At 50.5% G+C, this 9176-nt stretch overlaps 1 protein-coding gene across 1 annotated transcript in view; it reads left to right on the top strand.

Moving 5' to 3' along the window:
* Positions 1-4151: 4151 nt before the first annotated feature.
* The window catches only part of LOC131673434 (LIM/homeobox protein Lhx9-like), a 71872-nt gene continuing 66847 nt past the window's right edge, over positions 4152-9176 (top strand). The window contains exon 1 of the mRNA XM_058951437.1: positions 4152-4521. The gene's annotated coding sequence lies outside the window, so the exon portion shown is untranslated. The remainder of the gene's footprint in view (positions 4522-9176) is intronic.

The following is a 9176-nucleotide window of genomic DNA, read 5'->3' as shown; positions in this document are numbered from 1 at the left end:
GCAGCTCCTTAGACCACCCTTTGCGCTTACCGCCGCGCTGCGCAGCTGTCTTGTGCGTGCGAGCTTGTAACATCTTGCCGAAAGCTTAACGCTGCTCGGCGCTCGGCCGTTGAGCGTTAAACAAGCGCCGACGGGCCTCATTTCAACTTGATTCCTATTGTTTACCCGTTGGTCTTCGCGGCTAGCTAATCCCGTCGATTGTCCGCGCGCTGCAAGCTCGTTAATTTCGCGCCGCGCCAGACGAGACGCGCGAACGGATCCCCACTGCCGCCCCCAGCGAGGCGCGAAGAACAACTCCGACTCGGAGACTAAGGAGGCAGGACGCGCCTACGCGAGCGCTCGGCCTTTAATTATTTCCCAGCGGCTCGCGCCTCGTGTCTTCGATCCGAAGGCGACGTCGGCTGTGCCGGCGTGCACGCACGTGTGCCTTTGAAAAGCTCATGGCGGCGGGCGAGCGAGCCCAGACTATTAGTATGTTAATCGCGAGGAGAAGCCGAGGAGAATTTGACATGCGGCGTATCGAGGCGCGAGTGGGTGGTATGTAGACTTAATTGAGCCTCGACTGCTTCCTCCTCTCCCGCTTCTTCCTTTCCTAATGACGGTTACGCGCATCTGCGCGATAAGGTTCAGCGTCGTTATCATTGCAACAACCAGATCGAGATTAATTTACGCGCCCGCCAAAGTTGCCGCCCCCTCCGTGCCAGAGTTTATAGCGGCGCGAATTTGATGCGCCCGGCATTTGCCGCGCGATCAAGAAGCAATATATGTAATATATGAGCGTTAATCAAGTTCCACTTGCCAGCGCGATCGATAAAAGTTTGCCGAGCGCCGCGGGAGAATGTTAATTGTTATTTTACGAGGCTTAATTTCCGTGGCGCGGCCGCGCGCGATCGATTAACGAGGAGAGCGCGCGAAAAAGAAGGTCGCTCGGATCGATAAGCAGTAATGACACCACGGCTCCGGCATAAGCGCTCGCGTGCCGCGCGACTTTAATAAACAGCTTCCGCTGAAAAGCCGCTCGGCGTATATACTATAAAGCGCATCGCTCGTCGTCGTCGCCGCTCCCCGTATGCGCGCCAAAGCTCCGGCGCGCGACCAGTTTTGCCGGCGCAGGACTGGCGTGACGAGGTCGAGCGCGGAGATCGTTCGCTCTCTCGCCTCCTCGCGCGCGGCGTCTTTCGACAATCGGTTCAGCTGCCGACGCGTATAAGCAGCGCCTCGATCACGTCGGCAAACCTCTCGCGATGCTCGAGCTTAATGGCGCTCGGTGTACTCGTCGGTACGAGTCGTCGAGTGACATAAAAAGAAGCGAGCACTCGTCGGTTATCCCTAGAAAGAGCATCATCTCTCGCTTCTCGTTGCGCATTCTGCGCGTTTCTTTTTTTTTTTCTTTGTTTTTTTTTTTTTTTTTGTCGCGGGGCAAAGTCGATGGGAATAAGGCGTTTTTCCAATCGTATCTCTCACGATGGGGGAGAAGAAACTTCGATCGTCATTACGCTTAATGCAAACGCTCGTTAAGTCGCTGACGTCGGAGTCTAACTGTTATATACCTTGCGCGCCATCTTTTCCCTTTTTCTTTTTTCCTTGTTTTTTGCAAAAGTGCACGGAGTACGAAGCAGGGAGATTTGATTGCACGCTCGATTGAAAGTGACGATCGTCATTTCTGTTTTGTTTCAGCTCGTTCGCAGACGTGATTCGAGTGCTCGATGCGCCATTCGAACGGATCGAACTATTAGCTCGACCAGAACTGAGTGCCTTTATTTTATTAACCGCGCGCTGATTTTCCTAGCTTGCTACATATTTCATCCGTAGGAACCATCGACGACGGAAGAATACAAAGGAATTTGAATAATAATTGGTGAAAAAAATAGAAAAAAAAAACATCCAGAGCTAAATTGCACGGTTGCAGTGAACCTGGACAGTTGTGCGCTTGGCGTTGGCGCAATGCAACTCTCGCGGCCGCAAAAAGCGATTTACCCGCAGCGAGCAACTTTTAAAACAATCGCGCAGGCAGCGGAGGCAGTGAACCGCACAATTAGCTAAAACTGACTACTTGTGGCGAAAGGGAGAGAGGGAGGGAGGGAGGGAGGGAGTTTTTTTTCCTCCGCAAGCGCTCGTTCGCTTTGCTCATATAAAATACTTGGGAGGAAGGAGACGGGGAAGCGAGCGCGAGATTTGGATTGCTTCGAGTGGAGCTCGTGCGACACGTATACGAACAAGAAAGCCACTTTCATCCGCAAGAGCTCAGCGAGAAAGAGAGAGAGAGAGAGAGAGAGAGAGAGGCGAGGCAATCGCGCAAATTGAAATACTTTTTTCACTTTGCCAATTGTTCCGGATAGCAAAGTGCTTCGAGATTACGGATTTCGCGATTTTTATTGGCGTTTCTTGTTGCGTTTTCTGATTTTTTTTTTCCTTAGTGGTGGTTTCCCCGTTTTACGATCGATGAATTCTATTACTTTTATAAGCAGAAGTAATTAGCGGCTTTATACTTGGAAAAGTTTTCAACCAAGGTCCGTGAGATAAATAAGAAAGAAAAGAATCAATAGTATTATTTGCTGTTGTCATGAAAAAAACTAATTTAAAAAAAAAAGCACTCAATCGCAATGAAACCTGAGTGTCAGTTGTTTTCAATAAAAAAAAAAACACGCTGAATAGGTAAGCATTTTCGAGACACCACTGCACGCCACAAAAAACCAAAAGTGCGAGTTTATGAGAAATTTTTCATACGCGAAAGCTCACTTCTACTTTTTCTTTTACAGAATATAAACTCGCAGCTTGTTAGTAATTACGAACGCAAAATGAGAAAAAAGCTCTGAAGCTGAGAGAGAGAGCAAACGAGTTAAGCATTCAATTAGCTCTGAGAAAATATCGAGGCAAAATTACTTTTTGGCGGCGGTTGGGTGAGGGGGGGGGGGGGGGGGGGGAGGCGCACGTGAAATTTCTTGTGTCCGTTAATTAATTAGCAGATAGTGGATCCGCGTTGATTAAGTGGAGCAAACTAAGACTTAATTAGCAAAGGTTGCCGCGTCGCGACGGCGGCAACCGACCGATTTGCGGTTTTTCCATATAAATTAGAGGAAACCCGCAGATTTCGTCGCTCGTCCGCGCGAGCAAATACTTTTTAGCAAATTAAGGGACACGCGCAAGCGATGTGGAGCTAAAGGCAGCTTTTAATTAGAAAGGAAGAGGAAAAAATATATATACATATATATATACAGACGGCCACCCGAGCCCGTGTGGTTTTTTCTTTTAATCATCGGGGAAAGGAGAACCGTTAGCAATTAATTTCGATGATTTTTCAAGTATTTCTTGGAAAAAGAGTGCGCGATCGAGTTATACACTCGACTTTATTTCCCAATGTGGAAGCCATTAGAGAATTGAACAAGGCAACTTATTAGCAAACTTATTATGTTAGCGTTGATACGAAAGTAAGCATTGACGTTGGAAAAAGTAGCTTCAGGGGGAAGTTTGAAAACGATCGGATTAATGATTGAAACAAAAACGAGGAAGCCACAAAAGAAGAATGCAGCCGAGTTTCGTGTTTCACAAGTTGGTATAATCGAATTCGCCAAACAGGGTCACATTAACGAGGCAATTATATCAAGGTATATCGCGTTCGCTCAAAGTCATTCCGCTGCTAAAGCACGGCCATATAAGTGTTTAATTGGCGTCTTCATTCGGCGCGCGGAGCTCAGGGTTTCTCGCGAAAGCGCGCGCCCGATCAATAATTACGGATGGGGGACCGGATTCCGCGAGCGACCGACAAAAACTGACGCGGCCCCGCGGAGCGAGAAAGACAGGCGGCCGAAGGTAGTCCTCTTCTTGCGATCGAGTCCTCGTTCAATGTCAAAGCTATGCGGCGCAGTAGCGCGCTCGATTCCGCGTGCGCGCCTGTCGCGCAATTAGGTCTGCGGCCGACGAGGGCGGGGGGGGGGGGGCATTAGGTCTGATTATATTTGCATGCAAGCTCGGCGAGACAGCCAACGCCGCACCGGTGCGAAAAATCAGTCGGCTATACGGTGGCACTCTCCTCGCGCGCTTTCCCTCTCTCGGCCAGCTCGACGTCCTCGCGCGGCGCGATGTGCGCAGGCGCCCGACTGACGTCAGGTCTCGCGCCGCCGCCGGCTCACTCCGTGTCGGACTGTCGGCGCGTCCGCAACTTCAGCTTCTTCTTGTACTCTTTCATTCTCTCTCTCTCTCTCTCATTCTCTCGTTCTCTTTCTCTCTCTCTCTGTCTTACCAATGTGCTGTTGCAGTGCAGTGTAATTCGCGAGTGCTGTGACTTGGAAAAAAGTGCGTTTCGAACGACTTTCGTTCCTGCGGCTGTCAAACCGTCGTGCAATTGTGAAGCGTAAAGAACAAGTGGCCGATTGTTTTTTCGAATCGAGCGCCGCAAGTTTTTCTCGCCGCTCTCTCTCTCTCTCTCTCTCTCTCTCTCTCTCTCTCCTCTCCTACCTCCTCTTTTGGCGGGAAAAAAGATAGAAGAAGTGGCAGAGAAGCACAGCAGCCGCGTTGATACCGGTGAGTTGCGCTTTACGATTCAATTTTCCGCGACATTGACTCGCCGCCGACTACGAGCGGTTGCAAATTGCCGCGGGTTAATTATTCAGCGCGGATCGATTGGAATTCGGTGTTCTCCACCACTTGCCCTCTTCCCCTGCCGTCGGAAACGAAAAAATCCTGGAATTTAATCAAGCGTCCCCGCCGCTACGTGCGCGCTGCAAGCCGATTATGTATTTATTGTTCGAGAGCGAGACTCTTTTATCCGGAAATGAGGAGTCGCGTGCGCGATCAACTATGCACGATCGCGATTGCGCGCCGCACGCGCGCGCGCACACCGACACAGCGGTGCCGTTTTTTTTTGTTCTCTCTCTCCCGGCTTCTTAATCAGCATTGTAAGTGTGACGTCGCTGCTGAAAAAAAAACGCGCCGATTAAGCTCGCCAAAGACGCACGAATATCGACGTAATTCGGCCGGCGATGCACTCCGAAAACAAACAGAAATGCACAATCTCTTAATTGCGCTCGCCTGTAAATAATAGCGAGCAGATAAAAGCTGCTCTCGCGTTGAGTCCATTGTATTCAGCGCGATAAAATAAAAAGTCGCGCTTGACGCGTGACACTGCTCCTAAACCCCCTATTATCTCATCGAAAATTGCCCGTGTTTTTTTGCTTTCGTCAGCTCGTCAGTCGCGTCGATTGAGATTTTCGCGCGCACTTGGATTGCAGCTGCTTATCTCGCGCTCTTTCGACGTTCCAAATCGGAGCACAAGTCAATAACGAGCGCCGAGCGATTTTCCATTTGCGTCAGTGGCGCGCGGCGAAGATTCATCCTACGTTGCCGCGACGAAACGAAAATTCGGCGCGTTAGACGCAGAAATTCGGAAGAAAAAATCCATCGCCAGTAGGAGAAGGGGGGGGGGGAGGCGACGGTGATAAATCGCATCCGTGCAGCGCGCGAGTTAACTTCCAAGCTATAACAGAGGCCACTTACCTCTCTCGGCCCACGCGAGACGACGACGACGGCGATGCCTCTTCTCTTGTTTTTTTTACGGCGCGCTAATGCGCGCAGATTAATATTTCTTTCCTCGTTTGCTCGTCATAACGCGAGAATCATGAGAACTCGTAATTACCGGCGCGCGAGTATACTAACGAATTGAAATGCTGCAAACGCGTGCGTATAATTAACGCGCGTGCGAGCGGCGGCGGGTTGGGGGGGGGGGGGTATGGGGGATTCGGTGGGCGGAGAGGGAGAACTGCCGTGCGCAGCGCACTGCTGCTTTTCGTTGTTATCCACTTAATGATTCCGCTTAAGTACTTGGCAATGCAAATTGTCGCAGCGCGTCGGCGAGTAGACTACGTAGAAAGTATTAATGTTTCATAAGGATTGGCAATTGCGCGATCCCCGTAGACGTCAATTCCAGGAGTGCGCGCCGGCGATTCTCACGGCAAATTAATCTCGCGCCCGAGAACCGAACCGTCGTCAACGACCATGATCGGGTATCGGTTGGGCAGTCTCGCGAGCCGGGGCTATCCAAATTCGCGCGCTTCTTCGATCAACCCGCGAGCGTGCATATGCGCACGCAAATATTTAAGCGCGGAGATATACACGCGGGCGCGCGCGCGTACACTCACGGGGAGAGGCAAACGCAATGCGTAAACACCCACGAGCGGAGCGGCAGCGCTCGAGACAATTATCCGGAGCGCGCACGTACATGCATACGCTGTGCGTGCGTAGGTAGGTGCATGTGCGAGTGCTCGGCAATAATTGGGAGCGCCTTAATTGCCGGCGCGAGCGATGACCGTTGTAATTGGCTCGCCTAAGGTGCTGCCGCTGCGTTTTTTTTTTTCTCTCTCTTTGCAATATGAAAGATCGATTTCGCTGCGTCGCGTCGTCGTCGGCAGAAATGGTTAATGAGCGATGGGTCCCCAAGGTTGACACCTGCTAATTGCCTTCTCTCTCTCTCACCAATTAGTTTTTCTTACGTGTACACGCAGCGAGGGACTTTTGTGTGCGTATATTATCGAAAAGCGTATTGCCTAATTGCCCCTCGATCGATCGATTTTTGCCAATTAACCGTTTCGCGCGGCAACCCAATTAGTACACTTTTGAATTTTTCTTTTCTGTTTTTCTGTTTGGTTTTTTTACTTTCTTTTCCTTTTTCGAGCCGACCTTTAATTGCGGCTGTGTGCTTTTTATTAAAAAAGTTAGAATTAATGGCACGTTACGGATACTTTCCTCGCCTGGCTGTATACACGCGGGCGAGTCACGCCCGATTTTTCGCCGCGGCGAAAAATTTTAATGAACGGACCGTGACAACGAGTTGGGGGGGGGGGGGGGGGGGAGCGCTCACTGCGCGCGAAGGAAAATGCCCGATACGGGCTATTTATGAGCCGATCCCGAGGAGGCTCGCTAAAGTAGCCACGCGCACTATGTATTTGCGTACGTTGTGCCGCGATACGTCACGGCGTTCTGTATTATCCCAGTCATTATTGCGCGAGTCGATTCATTATTGCACCCTTTGGCTAATTATGAGAAGAAAGCAAGAGCGCTTTCCATGTCAGCGGTAACCACTCGTGGGACAAAAGCTCGCGATGCGGCTCATAAAGCACGATCGAACAATGGTAAAGCCTTACTTTTCGCCGAGAAAGAAGGAGAAAAAAAAAAGTCGAGCGAAAATCGAATGTGAGGATTATCGGAATGGCAGGGCAGGCGGTTCTCATTTTGAGCGATAGGCAGGGGCATACACAGCCGAAATGATCCAATGCCTGCAATATAAGCGCCCGCGTTCGGAAGTACATAGAAGAGGTAGCGGCAGCAGCGGCTCGACATGGAGATCGAAGCGTATAAGCGTAGTTGGAAGTAGCTGCCAAAAAGCCGGGAGAGTAGGGGCGGTTGAGTCGGTCGGGGCGTTCGATTGCTTCTCTCGCTCGGCTGTGATAGGGTCGCCCGTCAAGCTTTGGCTCGGAAGTCAATCTTCGCGGCCGGAAGTGGCTCGCCTCCTTCGTTTCCTACCCTCCATCTCTCTCTCTCTCTCTCTCGCTCGCTCGCTTTTTCGTTAGTTAGACGCCCCGGACGATTGCTCAATCTCACTCTCGCTCGCTCTGTTTGAGGTGCGTTGATTGTTTTGGCGCCGACGAGAGAGAAAGAGCGCGCGCGGCGAAGGGGAGGCTGCTTTTAATTGAATCGCGATTGCTTTTGGATTTTTTCTCTCTCGCTCGCTCGGAGAGAGCTTTTGGTTTTAGCTGATCGCGCTAATGGAAATTTTGGACGGGAAACTTTTCAAAGCCGATTGCTCCGATACGACGACGACTCGCTCGTACGCCTTTCGGAGACCACGCGATCGCGACGCGAAATCATTTGCGGGAAGCTCGATCGATCTCGACGACGCGGCGCGCAAACACTCTAAACGCATTGTATACCACCTCGGCATATCAACATCCGACCTTGGCTTCGGCGTGTAGCTGCTGCTTCTCGCGGCGCGCGCCGCCGAGAGAACAACCAAGCGAGGCTCTCGCCGCCGGCGCTAAATGAAAACCCGAAATTAAAGCCGTATATTAAGTCCGCGCCACCTAAATTAAAAAACAACATTTTACGGCCTCGAGTGTAAGGGGCTGCGCGCTGTACGTAGCTCGTTAGAACGGCCGAGGCTAAGACCTGAGCAGTCTTTTTTCCGTCCTCGGCGATCGGCCATTTTTTCCTTCTCTCCCTCTCTTTCTATTCGAAAATTAATTGAAAAACTTTTTTCCCCTCCTTTCGACAGAGAGAGAGAGAGAGCAAGGGTTTATAAGGCCGGGCATTGTCCGTAAATTGCGTTTTTAAATTCGTCGCGGGGCCACGCGCGTTACAGCTCCCTCCTCGATATATCGGCTCGCCGAACCTTATCGCTTTAGGCCGTCCGTGTGTGCGTACACGTGTGTGTACTCTATTTTTCGACGGCGCGGGTAATGAATTCTCGCGTTTGCAATCTGCTGCCCCGAGGTGTCGACTTCGCTCGTTCTTTCTTTCCTTCCTTTTTTTTTTCTTTTGTTTTTTTTTTGTTCTTTCTTCTCGTCGTCGGATTTCGATATGGGATTTATGGCTGGCAATCAAAAGCATTATGGGAAATCAATTGTGTTATATTAGTATAATGTTCGTGTCACATTGTCCGCACCCCCTATTCACTTGCGACCAGGTGAGATTCGCTCAGCTGGAAAAATCTGATAAGCGAGTGTGTTTTTTTATAAAAACGATTATTATTTCAACTGCGAATATATTGATGCAGCATCGTTCAAAGAAATTCAATTGTACACTAGAGCAGCGCAGCAGGTACAAAGTCAAAGCCAAATGACTGCTTAAAATCGAAGAACAAAAGAACGAAAAAAAGGAGAACGAGTCTGCAGATTAAAATTCCATGAAAAATCAAAACAGTTAAACCAGCAGCAGCAACAGCTTCCAAATCCAAAACTTGGTGCCTGGCTCGCTCACGAGAGAGAGCGAGAGAGGGGGGTGGGGGTTATAAAATCCGCGTGTACGCTCTTGAAGGCAAAAGCGTTTGCAAAAGGGGGTGAGCGGGGAGGTTACTCGCATCTCTCACTACTCGCGGGCGAGAGAGAGAGAGAGAGAGAGAGAGAGCGCGAGGGGGGTGCGCGCACATAATGGAACTTGAAATTGCTTGGGCCTGTCCCGGCCGGGCA

This window comes from Phymastichus coffea, unplaced genomic scaffold (assembly GCF_024137745.1).
Source record: "Phymastichus coffea isolate CEN01 unplaced genomic scaffold, Cenicafe_Pcof_1.1 PCOF00177, whole genome shotgun sequence".
NCBI classification, from domain to species: Eukaryota; Metazoa; Arthropoda; class Insecta; order Hymenoptera; family Eulophidae; genus Phymastichus; species Phymastichus coffea.
The sequence above is the reverse complement of the archived record's forward strand: the minus strand, read 5'-3'. Positions and strand labels throughout refer to the sequence as shown.